Source organism: Hyperoodon ampullatus (genome assembly GCF_949752795.1).
Source record: "Hyperoodon ampullatus genome assembly, chromosome: 13".
NCBI classification, from domain to species: Eukaryota; Metazoa; Chordata; class Mammalia; order Artiodactyla; family Ziphiidae; genus Hyperoodon; species Hyperoodon ampullatus.
This window is the reverse complement of record NC_136926.1, coordinates 42,409,674-42,427,755: the sequence shown is the minus strand read 5'-3', so window position 1 is coordinate 42,427,755 and position 18,082 is coordinate 42,409,674. Positions and strand designations below refer to the sequence as shown.

The 18,082-nt window shown below is 40.2% G+C and overlaps 1 protein-coding gene across 2 annotated transcripts in view; it reads left to right on the top strand.

Moving 5' to 3' along the window:
- ZNF521 (zinc finger protein 521) overlaps window positions 1-18,082 on the top strand; it is a 265,231-nt gene that overhangs the window by 98,096 nt on the left and 149,053 nt on the right. The window lies entirely within an intron of this gene.

Sequence of the window (18,082 nt, the reverse complement as noted above, 5' to 3'; positions counted from 1 at the left end):
CTGGCTAGAGCAAAGGCAATTCATTTGTTTTCTGCAGTTTTCAAAATCACCAAAAGTTTATAAGTGGTTCACAATGGAATTCGTCACACGTTTTCCAATGGAACATGCAGTAAATGGGGATTAGGTTCTTCGGTTAGCCCATTTTTTAAAAAACGTGAGGTTTACAGTAAAGAATCACACATACAGTTTGTGAATGTCACAGAGGTCCCAAAAGCAGAGTGAAGGGACAGAAATGCAGCAGTGCTTGCAGCCAGCCAGTGGAAGGGACACTGTTTGTAGTTCTTCTATAAGGAGGGTGCCTTTTGGAATTTATCCTCTTAGAGGGATTGCCTTTTGTTGTTCTCTTAAAGGTATCTCTGGTTTGTGCTGGAGGCTGCTCATAACTAAACAGTGAATTGAACAATAAGCCATAAGCATTGTTTCAGTGGGAATCTGAATTCTGAGCCTTCACTGAGGAAGCCAGACTCGCATTTCTCCAGGATTCCCTGCAGGAGCAGGGACTCCTGGTCCTTTTCCTGTGTTTCATAAGCTCTGGGAGTTGAGCATTCCCTGGCTCCTCTAGAACAGGAGGGGCACAAGAGGCCGGGAACTCTTGTGAGGGCCAGGACTTTGAGCACCAGTGGCTTCTGTCCCAGAGAGTGGCCGAGCAGAAGCTGTGGAGGTCAGAGTCTCTGTGAGGGCTTAGGCTTCTGGAAATGCCAGGCTTGGTATAGAAGGAGTAGCCATAAGAACACAGGAAGTGGGGCAGATAGAAGAGTGAGTGTGTGTGTGTGTGTGTGCACACTTAAGTATTTGAACTTCTCTGGGGAAGTTGACAGCAGGAAGACTTCTGCACTGTCAGGGCAAGTGTGATGCTGGGGTACCCGGGAGGTGTTGCTAGAGGGAGGGATGGATGTAATGACCTCTGTTCATCGCTGTTGGGAGGAAAGGAGACTTGTCGTGTCTTAGTGGACCGTGGTGAGGACTCCCACCACTGATGGAGCATGAGAAGGTGGAGTTCATTCATCTACAACATTTACAAGTTTGGCATTTTGAAGTCAAGGCGTTTCTGTAGATGAACAATAGATTCTTACCATCACAGACCTGAAGTTTGAAATGCTGTACATCAACATGTTCAGTTTTCATTTGTTCTTTCTTAGTTCTTCGGTATCAAGAAAGCCAAAAAAAGACAGATAAATCCTCAATTTCACATTATGATGATGTTCTCCAAACTTAAGAAGATCAAGTCACATTAATTAGGACCCATTTCAATAATTTTTTTAAAAATTGGAAAATGAGACACTCAGAGCTCACTTGGATGTGTGCTGTAGTAACAGTATTAATCAGTTGCATAATCCACATTAATCAGTCCTGCCTCAAAGTAAAATTACTAATCAGCTTGATGATCTAAGCAATTGTCTGAGGAAATGAGTTTGTCTTAGAAAAAGTGATAATGGAAAAGTTAAAAAGAGAGAGAGAAAGCAAGCAAAGGAAAGATATTCATGTTAGTTTTACTGCATTTATTTCAGTACTAGATCTGCTGATATAGAATTACTGAGTTTTGGTATGTAGTTCTGAACGAATAATTACTCCTTTTGATTGTGTCCTCTTATCTCCATCTAGAGAGAAAGCTGTGTGTAAATGTGTCAGTGCAGGAAGAGTTCCTTGGGATTTTTCTCCTTTGCCCTATCTGGAATGGGAGTTGGGGAGAAAAGCTGGTAATCCCTGGAGACTAGTGAATAGCATATAGGCTGAGGCCACATGTGACATTAAGTAGGCTTAAACTGAGGCAGGACTATCATTTCATTTAGCTATTTCAGCCCAGAAAGAGGTGAGCAAGAAGAAATCCAAACTAGTCATTGGCCACTGTGAAGCTAAAAAGATGGTTGACTCGATAGAAATTGTCAGGCTTTCACTGATAATGTAGAAACTCAACCATACAAGAAAACTGAGGTTATCCCATCACGATGAAGCATCCCCAAATCTAAGCGTAATCTCCCTATAATCAACAGAAACTCTTTTGGGGAAGGTGGATTAGGGAGTCGAAGATGGCAGTTAGGGGGTGTTACCAAAGAAATATTTTCAGCAATTCTCTTATACCTAGTGATGATTATCTTAACAATTGATTTGGGGCCCTTCTGTTGAAGAAACCAAAAATCTACTGAGAGCATATCGTAAGATGATGGTATAGAATATTGGACACAAGGGGCTTCCCTGGTGGCTCAGTGGTTGAGAGTCCGCCTGCCGATGCAGGGGACACGGGTTCGTGCCCCAGTCCGGGAAGATCCCACATGCCACGGAGCGGCTGGGCCCGTGAGCCATGGCCGCTGAGCCTGTGCATCCGGAGCCTGTGCTCCGCAGCGGGAGAGGCCACAACAGTGAGAGGCCCGCGTACCGCAAAAAAAAAAAAAAGAATATTGGACACAATATGATTGTGTCACCTTATACTTGGATCCTGATTAGAGGTCTTCCTGTTTCTCGCAGGTGAGGGCTCTGATAGCTTTGTCCCAGTTTTTAGTGTGTCCCCTCCCAGCATCTCCATTTAGACACATCATTTGCATTCAGAGAATAGAGAAGCATTAACCACTACATAGGGTCAAACCTGTAACTGAGCAATGAGAAAAACCAAGCAAAATGGAAATTGTTTGTAAAGTAGGTCTCTTCCCAATCCGAGCTTCCATCGCTGCAGACTTTAAATCTTAGGCATCTCAGTCACTGAATCTGCCCCAGTAAGAAAGAAAATTGTGAATTAAACTTATTTTGCAAGAAAAAAAACCCTAAAGAACATATTTGTAGATAAAGCCAAAGGAAAAATAGGATGTGGCACATATACTAGCTATGAAGGTTGGGGTTTAGTATTTTAGGTTGTGGCTGGTATTTTGGAGTCAACAACAAAATCTTCGAATTTTAGGTTACTTCTCTCGAAGGCTGAACATTGTTAGGACACAATTTTTTGTTTATCCTTAAATTTCCTCCTCTATGGCTTGGCAGACATGAAAGTTTGAGAACCTCAGAAAAACCACGTCGAAAGAACCTGCTTTGGAGAGATCACTGGGGTGTGGATTTGGTTGATGACACAGACTATTGAGTCCTTACAGAGAATTGTTTGTCTTCCGTTTTTAGATGGCTTTAATTCCTCCAAATTGCTCCTTGAATAATAGGAAAAAGGCAATTTGAATTTCAGTGACAGATTGGACATAACAGGTTGCAACTATTAGGTCTAATTTTACCATACTGAGAAATAAAATTGCCTAAACATAAACATCGATCACTGATGCAGTAAATTAATTTGTACAGAAAAAGTAGTTTAACTGCAGTGCACATTAAATATAGAAAATTTTCAAAATTACTGTTCTCTGAATTAATTTGTACACTTGTTTACTTGTTAAAAGCACGCATAAATTCTTTTTTTTTTCCTAAGGCAGTGTGGGTTTGAATTGAGTAAGAAAGAAATATCAAAAGTGGCAAGGAAATATAGAGAAATGTACATCACACAAAATGACCTGAATACTTGAAAATAATGTATTTTTTTCTCTCTTTCATGTTTGTGTTTAGATGCTATCTAGAACATGCTTTGTTTTTGAATCTGTCCATAGGATCACTAAAGATGTGCTCATTTCCCCCCCCTCATTATAACAAGATAAATGTGATGTTTTCATAGGCTTGACTTAAGGTTTGTAAGAATCCGAAGCCTGGAGTAATTAGAAGGGTTTTATGGTTTGGTTCCTCCCTGAGTTTACAGTCAAAGGCGTCTTAGGGCTTGGAACTGTTAACTTTGCCTTCGTGAGCAATCTGACCCAGGAATTCCTTTGTATTTAACACTTAAAAAAATCAGGGAACATGTTTTCATTGTTACCTGGAATTCCATTATGAGGGATGCATGGCAAAGTTTGGATGGTATCTTTGTAGATTGTTCCAGCCTCTGTAGAACTGGAGCTGGCAATGTGCTGCCGTTTGATACCATCTCCTGCCTACAGTTTTCAAGGACAGTGGTTCGATTCAAATACAATTCTGATAAGTGGCAGGTTTTCGTGTTTTTAATGCCTTGACAAGGGCATCACTCTCAGGAGAGGGAGGTGAAACCGTTTGGACGAGGATTCCGTCTCTGCTCCTTTGTGCTGACACACTAAGATAATGGACAATTAAGAGAGCCTTCACCGCAGGTGAAAGGATGGGGTTATCACTAATATAAAGGAGCCCATGGGGTACTGGGGGATGAAGGAGAAGAGGAATGGTAATTTTTAAAAGGAATATAAAACACACAGATGAGATGCCTAATAACTGTTCACGTATTGCTCTTTCACAGGGAATAATGGTGCGTGATTGGAGTGTTCAGTGTTGCTTCCTGTAACTTAAAAAAAAAAATCTGGTTCATTGCATTTGACCCAAAGTATGCAGAAAACTTCCCCCTGTGCTGGTGTAGGGAGCCCAGACAATAAAGGGATTTGTTTTTGTAGAGTCTGGCTCTTAGACTGCCTTCCGTGGGGTTTTGCACATTGACTGCTGATAGTCTAAGGCAGTGGTTGTCAACCTTGACTGCTTTCCCCAGGGCACCCCCCCGCCCCCCGACCCTAAGAGAGTCTGATTTAGTTGGTCTGGGCAGGGGCCCCGTATTTTTTTTTAAAGCTCCTCGGACAATTCCAAGGTGTACCTGGGTTGTGGGCTATTGCTACAGAGTTTATAACAGAAGGATCAAGTCCCTCAATATTTGGTTTCCCTGGCAGGCTGTGTGATTCTTTAAGAGATTTGAATAATGGTGTGTGTGCTGCTGTTAGAGAAGGTGTGTACTGCATACGTTTCTAATAACCACGTAGTGTTTGTGTGGACCGCACAGTTAGCATTCAGGTGCCCCTGGAGAGAAGTCCCCCCTCTCTCGACTACTGTTTCTCACTTGCCCTCCCTGTCTTTTAGTTTCTGTTTGCTTTTTTTTCTAGTAGATTATTGAAGCTTCCTCTTCCTGGGATAGCGTCATTATGCAATTTAGTACCGGCAACTTTGTTTCTGCTCTTCTTAATCTGATAGGGGCAGCTGTTCTGCATGCATGTACATTACAGGGGGATGTTTCTCATACCATTTAGCACTCAGAAAAGTGAGACAGCCCTGAGTATCTCCAAACTGAGTAGAGAGGTTAACTGATTTTCTTTTGACTTAAACTTTCATTTGTCTCTAAGAGCCCCAAAAGACAATAGAGCACACTGCTTCTGATAAGTATGGGCTCTCCTCAGAATGAAGAGATGTGTGTGATAAGATGGCTTGAAAAAAAAAAAAAGAGAGCTTGAGGGAAAGGAATAGGAGGGGAGGGAGAGAGAAGTATGTTAACTGCTTTGACTGCAAAATACCCCCTGGTAGCCAGAGATAAGACACCTTGAGCTACTCAGAAGACCTTAAACAGGATGTAAATGAAGCCAATAAAAATCATTTGAGATCAAGCTATTTTTCTACTCCCCTCCTATTTCCAGCTCTGACAGCAGAAGGCTTAATTTACTGTATGGCATTCCGCACTTACGTGCAGAACCCAGGAAGTTGCCAGCGACTGATAGGAGCCAGTGCAAAAAAACAAGATATCTACGGTTTCGAAAGAGGGCCAAACTTAAGGCATTTAATCAGCAATCCTAGCCACGCCTTCCTGAGTGGAGAAAGAGCATTGCTGATCTTCGGAAGCCCCCTTCCCTCTTCCCCTCTTCCTCCTTCACTTATTCATTTGCTTTGTCTTCAGTTTTATGACGACCTTCATTCTTTGAAATGGTTCACAGGGTGAGCAGCATTTCATAGCCTATTGATATTTCTCATCAAGCTAATGCAGCTTGAAAGTAATTATCCACCAAAGTTTAGGAGATAGACCTTTCCATGTTCAAATTTGAAAGGAGCTGTTTACTCACAACTTCGTCTCCTAATCATGTAACATCCAGCCTTTGTGTACTTAGACTTTATAACTCTTCAAAATGGTTACTGTCTTTTTCTAGAAATTCACAAGCTACTGACAACAGCACTCTTCTATAGATAGGAAGTGACTTATGGGAGGTAGTTGAACTTGACACTGAAAAAATTTGAAGCTTGGAGTCCTACTCGTAGTGGGAGGAGGCAATGTTAAGGGATGGGAAGGTAAAGGATAATGATGTCCTTTTCTTTCTGGAAAAGCTGCTTCTTGGAAGACCTGGGATTCATTTTGGTCTCTGAATGAGGGAAAGAAAGCTCTCCGTCTCCCTTGCTCAAGTGCGGAGCGGCAAATATGGAAAAGGCACAGCCAAGCGGAGCAAACTTGAAGCAGAGGATTTCAATGATTCAGAGGCGATAAAAGACTACAGTGGTTTTCAAACTCAGTAATACAGGGGAAGCACCCTAAAAGCTTGCTAAAAATGAGGATTTCTGAGCCCCATCCTTAGAAGTTCAGCGTCAGTAGACCTGGGCAGGGGGGTATGTGCGGGAGTTGGCATTTTCAACCACAGTTCAGGTGACCGGGGAGCAGGTGGTTGGTGGATTATGCTAAGAAACGCTGCCCTCGGTCATGTGGTTGGGGCAGAGGGTCGGCCTTTGGTTTCGTTGTGTGAAGTCATGGCAGCCGCAGTAATCACAGAGGAAGGGGAGCTTACAGGAAGGTGAGGAGGACCCTTCGTTGTATCCTTCATTGGATGAGTGGCAGGACTTGTGGTTCCAGAGGCAAGAGCATGAGGAAGGTGAAGCTGACCATGTGCTAATTTGATGGAACCTTTTCTTCTGCTTTTATTTGCCAATACCTGACCCAACCAAACCACTCCCCTCAGAGGAGAGGATGGAAGGAAGAGACCGAGGGGGAGCGAGATTGTTAAGGAAAACCAGAGGGTGTGTATGTGTGTGTGTGTGTGTGTGTGTGTGTGTGTGTGTGTGTATCTGTGATTTTTCTAGCTAGTAGCCAGAAGTAAAAATAAAGTAAGAAATAAGCTGTCATGATGTGTCAACAGCAGATTACAGGTTCATAGAATTGTTAGCTTTTTGTTTTCCTCTATACATGCGTGTACACGTATGTCAATTAGCATAAATTGGTTTTGTAGTAGGAAAAGAAAACCACAATGAAATCTTTAACAACAACCAAAGAGAATAACGTGAAATACTATTTTAAGTTCACTCATTTACCCATAGAAACTACGTGACTGAGTGGCATTTGAGGCAGTTGTTGTTTCAGTGGGAGGGTAGGGAGGGATGGACTGGGAGAGTTACCTGACACATAGACCAAGCTGCTTGCCTGGACACGGGGGCACTAGGGCTTGGGTTCTAGTGCCCCCATCAGCTCCTATTGTTAGTGCAAGATTATAACCTGTTACTCATCCTCACCAATCTGTGTGTTCATCTGTAAGATTGGCACTTTTTTTTCCCTAAAGACTAAGACTTCTCACAGATCTTAAATCGAATGTTTCATATATATGAAAAGATAGGAGTGACAGCCTTGAGGTTTTTTCCTCTGTGTAGGCTTCAGTCAAATTCATTTATTTTCTTTCCTTTGATCCCTCAAGTCAGACCCAGAGGTATGCATAACCCATGCCAAACAACATCAGGTCATCTTAAGAGAAAGAGTAGAGCTCAGATGTGGGAGGAGGCTTTGTGAAGATTCAGAAACGAGCGCTTTCTTACAGACAACGTTGAGTCAGTCAAGATCCCAGAACTGTGCTAGTCGGTTTTATGTCTTTGGGTATCAGAAACATGATTTTGCAAGGGTCAATAAGCCTTGGAAATACAGATATATGCTATCCATATTTCCCTTTTCAAAAGCAAATAAAACAAAAAGAAACAGTGTAAATTTCTCTACGAAAATTATTCAGAATTGGTGAATTTCACATGTGAACTAAGCAGTTACATGTCAAATTCTTTATTATCCGACTAGAGTTTCTTAATTTACTCTTATTTAAATCATATTAGTACGCTCAGTTTTCGGTGGAATTTTGTGTCCTCTGTGTTGGGTGCTGGAGGTATAGGGGGCTTTATGTCCTTGTGAAACAAGTGCAGATGGAGTCTCCAAGGCTCCCAGACTCCGACCAGCCTCTTTAACTCTGTTGTTACTGTGGCCACACTGCCTTGTATTCTTTTCTTATACATTGTTTTGTTATGTTAAAATTATCTTGGATTTAGGCAAAATGAAATAGTATTACTTGGAGGTATCATGGGTTTTTAAGGACTGACTCTGTCACCAGTTTGGGGATATTTGGCAAGAAACTTCATCTTAGTTACATATATAAACAGACATATATACATAACACACACACGCATATATATATATACACACATGTATATATACATACACATATATTTAAATACAATTATATATACACATATGTGTAAACTATATAATTGAATATGCAAAATATATAATTTAATAAAATAATATAATTATATGTAATATATATTAATCGGTAAAAAAATAGCATCATAAAGACTTCCCCTAATGAAGTGTTTCATTAAGACATGATTGCGCATTTACTCATATTAAGTGGCAAATTACTATGATTAATACTTTGCAGTGAGAAATAGCAAAGATATTTCAAAAATGTATGCCTTGATTTAACATGAATCATTAAGTCTGTTCTGAACATCAGTCAGTCCTGCATAAAAACATACATGCACACATAGCCCGTGCCATACTTTTGACTAGTACTGGTTCCCATAAATAAATTACCAGGACTGTTAACAAGAAAAAAAATGATAGAATGAACTGGTTTGAATTTTATTTTTATATTCATTCTAGGGAAGAGTAAATTGAACCAAAAGTGAGAAATAGAAAACAAAGGGAGAATAAGGTACCTGGAAAATCCATTAAATTGATAATCAGCATTATTTTCAGGATTGCCTCTTTCAAATTTTGCCTAATTAGGTAAATGAAAAAAAAAATAACTACATGAAAAAGCATACTGATATTAATGACCTGTGTAGAAATACTTTGTTATGCCCTAATTAGAGTTATTTTAAGAACATACTTTTGTCCTTTGCAGTTTATAAACATTACCTCATTTAAAATAGATGACTCCTGGGACTTCCCTGGTGGTCCAGTGGTTAAGACTTTGCCTTCCACTGCACAGGGTACGAGTTCGATCCCTGGTCGGGGAGCTAAGATCCCACATGCCTCACAGCCAAAAAACCAAAACATAAAACAAAAGTAATATTGTAACAAATCCAATAAAGTCTTTAAAAATGGTCCACATCAAAAAAATCGTTAAAAAAATAAAATAAATGACTCCTTATATCATTTGTGTTACTTGGGATCCAACATCACTTTTCAGTTTTAGTTTTACTGTGTAAAAGTTAATGATGAAAGTTAATGATGTGAAAGTTAATGATTCTGTTGAAACACCATAGAAATTCTGTCCTGTGAGGACGCATTGGCAATTTGTCCTGTAGATCTCGACATATGCATAAAATCTCAAGATAGTGTAGCATCGTCCCAATTTTTAAATACCACCGTAGCATATAACTTCCCCATAAAATGCATAAACACTGATTGAGGAGTAGGCAACACAAACTAGTTTGAGTTGCAGCTGCTGTGTCGTTGGCTAGGTGCACTCACTAGCTTTTCTACTTCAGCCTGACAACTTGTGTGAGACAGTCTCTGCCTTAAAATAAAAAATGATTATTTGTCCCACATCTTACGAATTCCTATCATATTTTAGACACATGAACATCAAAATCAAGAACACTGATGTCCACCGTATTATAATACCAAATGGATAATTGTAATATTTCCCCCCTAATCTTTGTAACAGCTTTTTCTATATTAGCACACTGTATTTATCACTTTACTGCACAATGAACCCACAGGGGGTGCTAATTGGTCATTAATTAAATTTTAGCCTTTCAACACTTTTGTATTCTCCAGTGGCTTTATCTGCAGTGAAGTATACGGTGTGGCCTTTTTAAACTGCCAAAAATTTATGTCAGCTTTACTGCTGCCGTGGATATAATACAGGTGAAATTCAGCTCGAGTGAACACCATTTCAGGACTGTTATAATTCCTTGTGACCAAAAGTTCGCCAGCCTTGGACCAAAGCCTACATGTTGGAAAGTATTCAGTAGAGTTCAACATGACAAAACATTCTCATAGACCAGACTCCTCTTTGAAATACAGAATTTGATCTCTTTGTTTAAAAATTCTAGTGTGTAGGGCAATTCTTTGAAAAACCATTAACACAGTGGAATGATTTTTCTGAGGTCCATCATTCACTAATGAAGCCATCTTCAAACTTAGTTTTCTTAGTGGAAGAATCCCTTTTATGTTATGCTACCCCAGTGAAGAGGTTAATTTAAAATTACTAATGATTAACATGGTAGCACTGAGAAATTTGCTGAGTATATTTCAAAAGGTGTGGCTATATTTTCAAAGCTTAATAGGTATATTTCACACTAGAGCAAAGGATTTTGAAGCAAAGTAGAATTTGCCCTCGAGAAATTTCTAAACAGGTAAAATAGTGAGATATTGGGCTGGAGTCAGAACTATGGGATGTGGCTTCAAGATTTTGAATGCAAGCCATCCCATTGTGGGGATTTTATTCCACTAATGAATTAATCACAGCTTGCCAGTGTGTGCCGCTATTAAAGAATGAGCTCCTGCACATTGATTTTCAAGATAACTACTATTAGCGTTCAGATTTTTTGGGGGTATTTTGGTTTTTTTTTTTTTTTTTTTTTTTTTTTTTGTGGTACGCGGGCCTCTCACTCCTGTGGCCTCTCCCGTTGCGGAGCACAGGCTCCGGATGCGCAGGCTCAGCGACCATGGCTTACGGGCCCAGCTGCTCCACGGCATGTGGGATCCTTCTGGACCGGGGCACGAACCTGTGTCCCCTGCATCGGCAGGCAGACTCTCAACCACTGTGCCACCAGGGAAGCCCTTGGTTTATTTTTTATTTCATTTTCTATTTAATTTTTGGCCACATGGCTGGTGAGATTTTAGTTCCCTGACCAGAGATTGAACCCGGGCCCTCGGCAGTGAAAGCACAGAGTCCTAACCACTGGACCGGCAGGGAACTCAATTCCTATTTCTTATTTTTAAACAAAAATGCCTTTTAAGTCCTTTAAAATTCTTAGAATTTCAATATGAAGAAAGCAACCACTAAATTATAGTTAATTTTTATTCCTCTGTAATGTTTTCACACTTATCAGTTATAAACTAACGGTAACTGACTTTTAGAGTAGTAGTAATAATTTAGTACATGTTTATATTGTAGCAGTTCAGAAAGCTCTTTCATACAATGTCATGTTGGATTCTTATTATATCAACTATGGGGAAGGCTGGAATTTTTATGATATTATAGACAAGGAGGCCAAGACTTTTTTTTTTTTTTTTTTTTTTGCGGTCCACGGGCCGCTCACTGTTGTGGCCTCTCCCGTTGTGGAACACAGGCTCCGGACGCGCAGGCTCAGCGGCCGTGGCTCACGGGCCCAGCCGCTCCACGGCATGTGGGATCTTCCCGGACCGGGGCACGAACCCGTGTCCCCTGCATCGGCAGGCAGACTCTCAACCACTGCGCCACCAGGGAAGCCCAGAGGCCAAGACTTAAAAAAAAAAAAAAAATTTCTAGAGTTCATAAGCTAGTTATCAGACCTAAACACACAGTAGGTGTTTAATAAATGTTGGTTATATAAATGAATAAATGAAATAAACAATGAAGAAGTGCTTCAAATTCTTTGTGGTATGAGGTCATATATAAATACAAGACTTCTAAGTAACGAAAACATGCCTTCTAACTCAAAATAGTTGAGATAAAAAGAAAACAGACTTGGGAAATTCACCGTGATGATGGCTGTCATTAAAGGAGAGATAAATACATTAAATGATGTAGAACGCTCACAGCCACAGCACTGTAAACAGATGTGTAGCATATGATTGCCAGTTACTGAACGCCAAGAGGTTGGTGCTTATCATTAGTTATATATATTTTTAAGTGAGCCAAAAGATGGAAACAGCAAAGCTGTGCTCACCCTCCCACGTAACTGGAAACCGCTTTTCCTTCTGTCTGGCTTCAGGAACACGTCTCAGTTTCCGTGAGAGAGACGATGACTGTTAACTGGTTTCACGTCAGCTTTTTCCTCTGATTTGAGAGGTGGAGTTAAGTGTGAACTGCTTAAGAATGCACTGTTTTCTGTTTAATTTGGCGGCGGAAGATGGAATTCATTGAGCTCCGTCTGTTCAAATGAACTTTAAGCAACAGTAAGCGAAAGATTTGTACTTCTCCGCACATGTAACAGAACTGTGTCTGGTGAAAGAGACAGCTTGGATATAAAGCCCAGGATTACCTCAGGAGGACAGCACAGGGGTGATACCAACTTATCTCTCTGGCTCATCCAAAGCATTAAAGGATTGTTGGGGAAAGTGAGCCTCTTTTTTATTAGGGAGTATTGAAAGGAAAAAAAAATAACCTCTGAGCTCTGATATCTGGAATTCATCTTGACTGTGTTAAAAAATGTGCTCCTCCAACTGCAGCTCCCACAGCTGCTATCATTAATGAGTGACCACCCTTTTCCCTCCTAACCTAACTGTTAATGCATTTAATTGGTCCTTCCAGAACAGTTTGTAATATTACAGAATTTAAAAGCGTCTGTGAATTATAAGTAATTTTAAAGTTCACTTTTCTCTTTTGAACACCCAGTAAAGAATATTCCTTTTCAAGTAGCTAAATAAGTTACACGACAAAGGAGTGAATTTAATGTGGGACTGTTGATTTTTTTTAAAAGTATGATAGCTATATTATTAAAGTTGCAGCCTTTCTAAAACTGTTGACACTTCTGTTGAGAATGAAAGGAAACAATTGTGTAATAATGCATAATGATTTATTTAGAATGACCATATCCTTCAGCAATTTAGATCATTGCTTTAAAATGTATTGTGCAACTTGGTGAGATGATTTTAAATACGATGATGCAGAGTTGTTACTGTGATGGCTCTGGGTTAACATGACAAATATCCTTGTTACCTGTGTCTATTAAACACACATTTCAAAATATTGTTCTCTCTTGATCGCACCTAACTTCTCTCAGCTTTTGTGCACACCTGTGTATTTCCCTCAAGATTCTCAGTTTAACTGTCTTAAGGTGTCTTAAGTTGATGAGTGGAAAAAGGACTATGAACTCTAGTATGAAAGTTCAGAACTGCTCCTAGAGCATGCTGGTAGAGAGAAAGAACCATTTTCAGCCAATGGAGGAAATAACCTGGAAATTTGGTTTGGTCTCATGCTTTCACCTACTGTCCTATGCTTAAAAAAAATCATCTACTAAATGAACTTATTTTGATGTTAAATAATGCAGTGATTGTACTGCTAGTGTTTTAAGGATAAGAGAGGTAATTTCCAAAGTCCACACTTGGCTTTGGAATTACATAGCAAAATACTTGTTCCAAGGTTATCTGTCTGTAAAGGCCCAAGATTATATCATATGTATAATAATTTAATACTTGGATTTATGGTCCATTAACTTTTAGATATCACCAACAATTTATATTTTATTTTCTTGGTGGCTGAATATACAACTGTGAATGCTTAAGGCACTATTTGGGCCAGTCCCTAAAGCTGATATTCCAGTGGTTCAATTAAAGAAAAGAAAATGTTAAAATATGTTTATACTGTACACATTAAGAAGCTTACATGTGAAAACGTAAATACATGCAACACATATAAGTCTTTTTGTTTACATATGCACCTTTTCCTTCAGCGATGGTAGGTGCCCTAGAAATATTCACTAATCTTTGTAACACCCCAGAGGGTAAGTAGCAAGAATTATTGTCTTCATATTGCAGGTGAAATACCTAGGTAGGGGCAGGTTAAATGACTTGGCCACGTCACTCTCTAAGTCAGTTATGAAGCTAGAAATAAAACTCCGGACTCCTGACTTTTCGTTCTCATTCTGAGTTATTGCTCTTCGAAAAGAGAGGTACCAGAGCTGTCAGTATTCGGGCTTCTTTTCCTCACTTGAAAAGTAACCAGTGATGTAAATCCTGTCCCTGTTGAAGAAATCTTGCTGTGTGGCACTTGCACACACATGATACTGAGTCCCCAAGGGCGGTTTAGTGAGTACTCTGCCTTTACAATGAATGAGCTCAGGTAGCAAAAGGACATCAGTAAGCCAGCTTCTCGTGGGCCCAGCCCTACGAAGAACTAAATGTATTGGAAGTTTCCATAACTTCAGAGATTTGGATCACTTCTTTAACATGTACAGTGAGTCAATCCACTTTGTTACTTGACTTTCTCCTTAATAATTTCAGGATTGCCCATATTGTTGGAGTCAGCATTCTAAAATTAGGCTTGGTCCCTGCCCTCCAGAAGCGTGTACTTTACCCTAAGACTAAGACATGCTTTATGGTCCCAAAATAAAAAGCTTTAGCATCACCCCAAACCTTCTAGTGCATCTTCTCTTCCTCCTTCTTTGACCTTATTTTTTTATTGGCTACTTCAGTTGGATTTGAGAGCCAAAGAATGGCCAGACCCTCAGCATTTTTCTTCCACAATGACAGGCTGTGGACGGACATTATCAGCCCCCCATTTGTCAGCCCAGCAGCCCTTCCCAGGGAGTGTTCGTCTGTCCATCCCCCAGTAGCCAGGGTAAAATCACAGCCAATCTTTGCTCTCTCCTCCATGGTTGGTACATGAGGGGCGATGGCTCATGTCACAGAGGTACTTTGTGCTCTGGTGTCTTTTTTTTTTCTGCACAATCCCTCCTTCTAGTATGACTTCACTTTTCTGTTAGTGAGCACTTTCCCCCATAAATATGACCGAACAGGTGTTGCTCTGCCGCTAACTGAGTTTCCAGCTGTCATCCTCCAACGTAGACCCAGCAAAATCTGTTGTTTCGTCCTTTCAGGCAGACTAGAGAACCATCAAGCCTGAGATGGAGGTCTTCCTTGCAGGATATGGCAGTTTTGTTGCCAGAAGATGGTCGGGAAAGCCTGGCTGGCTAACAAAGACAGGCCTTCAGCAGCTGGGTGTAGTTCCAGTTCTGCATCCCCTTTGGCAGGAGCACAGAGGCTGCTGCAGTGTGGCCAGCCAGCAAAATTAGGAAATAAGGACCTCTTTTATTTACTCAGGCTGCTGAATCATGGGCATTCCTGTCTGCTTGGAGAAAAGTCAGGCGGCTCTCCTTTCCACTGAAAGTCTCAGGAGTGTTCGAGACTTTCATCTCCGAGTGTTCACACACTTGTTTTAATGTGCTTTATGGAAATGGTGAAACTCAGCAAGTACAGTCGCTGTAGAAAAACATCTGCACTAACTATGCACACACATTTGCATCTTTAAATAGACTTTTAGGCCACGGAGCTGGTTTCCAGCAAAGTTTTTGTTGTTGTTGTTGTTGTTGTTTTTTCTTCTTCTTCCCGTTGTAAGAGCTATAGCTCTCTGAGAGTCAGCTAGTGTGAAGTGACTGATTCCAAAAAAATTAAAATTTAACATGGACATGTTAAGTACTTCACACTGAAATGCAGAAAACGTGCCATAACACAGAAACACACTTCTGTAAGAAGTAGCACTTAGTGAGTGTCGAAGGGTAAAAAAGTCCACGTTGACTCAGTAACGGGGGGAGTTGATAGAATCCTCCATACTTTCTTCCAGATGAAAAAAAGAAATTGAAATTGTTTAAGTCTGTATTAGCCATTTGAACATAGTTTGTGTTGTGAATGCCAGAAAGCTTAAGGTAATGGGGACGAGTAGCTTTCAAAGACTTAGGTAGACCTCGGAGAATGTTGGCAACCCCACCACACCACAAAAGTCTGGGGAGATTCTGATACCCTTAGAGCATGGATCAACACCCCTGGGAGTCTTGTCAGTGAGTTCCTTGTGCATCCCAGGGAGAAAAGGCCCACTTACAACACTAGCAAATGAGCGTTTTACAATTTAGATTTTAAAACAGAAATCAGCCTTTCGTGAAACCTTTGCTTATTTTTCTAAAAGTAGCATTCCCTGCTCAAACTTTTTACTTCTGCTGAGTGTCCTCAGTCCCTCAGCCTAAGCCTTAGGAAGCCAGTAGGTGATTTCCGTGTATGTCAGTTACAAAGACACGTCATCTTTGATTATCACGTCCTCTTTTCCCCAAGACCAAGTGATAGGGGCAGGAGAGAGAGTGAAGAGGTTTCTAGTTCCCTTGAATTTTTTTTTTTTTTCGGTACGCGGGCCTCTCACTGTTGTGGCCTCTCCCGTTGCGGAGCACAGGCTCCGAATGCGCAGGCTCAGCGGCCATGGCTCACGGGCCCAGCCGCTCTGTGGCATGTGGGATCTTCCTGGACCGGGGCACGAACCCGTGTCCCCTGCATCGGCAGGTGGACTCTCAACCACTGCGCCACCAGGGAAGCCCCCCTTGAATCTTGGTTCGAGTAAAAACTTGATCCTGACCCTCAGCTCACTTGACTATATTTGAAATTTATAAGCTTAGGAGAACAGTTATGTAAGAGGTATAGTCAGGCATGGCCCACAGACAAGAACCTGATTTAAGCATGGTGTCATGTTTATAATGGTCTATTGCTCTATAATTCTTGGTGCATTTGTATAATAATATATCATGCCTGGGCATAATCTGCAATTTAATAATAAATTCACTTGCTAAATTTTCAGGCTCAATAGTTCTATCCTTTCAGTCTAGTTGCATGACAAATTCTGATTCAGTGTTTTCCCCAACTGTACAAATGAGATGATGTGTTTGAAAATATTTTTAAGTGAAACAACAGGATGTAAGCCTAAACAAGGAATGTGTGAAAAGTGGTAGATTTTCTTCCTAGAATGCTGAGCAAATTTAATGAAGAGTAAACTTTTTAATGAGGGGAAATATTTCAAAACTTTGGTTTGTTTTAGGGCTACCAGCTTTAGGTGGCTTATGTTTTTTAAGGGAAAAGCTAGAAGTTGTTTTGAAGTTGTTTTTGTTTTTAATTTTTCAAAATTGTTTCTCTGTATGTTGGGTGATGAGTTTATCTGCATATATTCTTTATGTGCATTCACCTTTAAATTGAAATCACACCCACAATTGTCAGACTCTTTCTTATGCTGGAAACATGTTAGGTTATAGACGTATATAAATGAGGATGCAAAATCATGTGGTTTTCAACTTGTATTGCGAAGCTCTGTTGCAGTGGGCAGGGATCCAGGAATGGTGTTTGGTTGTTTTCTCAGAGTTAGATGGTTGCCATCTGGCATTGATAGTGAGATGGTGTTGTCATCAGTTTCTAGATGCAGGAAAGGAATGATCCTCATCTGTTTCCTGTGGATAAGCAAGAGGTTGATAATCTAGTAAAATCTTGTTACCTTAAAGAAAGCAGACGTGGAATTTGTTTACATAATGCTTGCCAGTTTCTACTTTTATGTTAATAATATAGCTTGCTAGTGAACTTTAGCTTTGAAGAATTTTAAAATGTATTTGATCATATTCTAATTGCATCTTATTAGAATACCCCAATAATATTCTAATTGAACCTATTATTCTAATAGAATCACTGTCTCCACCAGGCACACTCCATGGTCTTTACTTGTCTGCCTTTATGAAAAATCTTGCTCCTTTGGAGAGTGAAAAGCTTTTACAATGTCTTCCGATCTTGAATGATAGATTGTTTTGAAAAGCCAGAAAGAGGTTTTACAACCTACTTGAGAAGGTCTCATTTTCCACTTGAATATTAAGAAAGTGACAGAAGTAAGAGTGTACACTAGCTACAAACGTGGTTAAAAAACCACCTAATATAAAGTAGAGTTACTTTATGGATAACTTGCTAAGGTTATATCTGGCTTTCAGGCTTGTTTGTCTTCTCTTTGTTACCCATAAATCTTTCAGCATTTAGCATAATCATTTATCACTTTTCCTGTTTCCAGTTTTTCACAAGTTGCTTTGTCTCTGCTCACCTCAAAGTGCAGGTCCTGTTTGGCTAAGGAAGTTCATGCTGCTGAAGCTTTTTGCAAAAGGAAGAAATGGTGGGCCACCTCTTGAACTTTCCAAACAAAATACACTATTACAATCTGGCCCTTGTGAAACTCATTTTTTTCTTGATCCTGGCTGATCCTAGCTACATGTAATATCTAGCAGTACCCTTCTAACATCTAATAATCCATTTTCTGGCCTATGCTATTCGAATCTTACAGTTATTGAAGAAATCCTGGTGGTCTTTTATTACACAAGACATAATTAT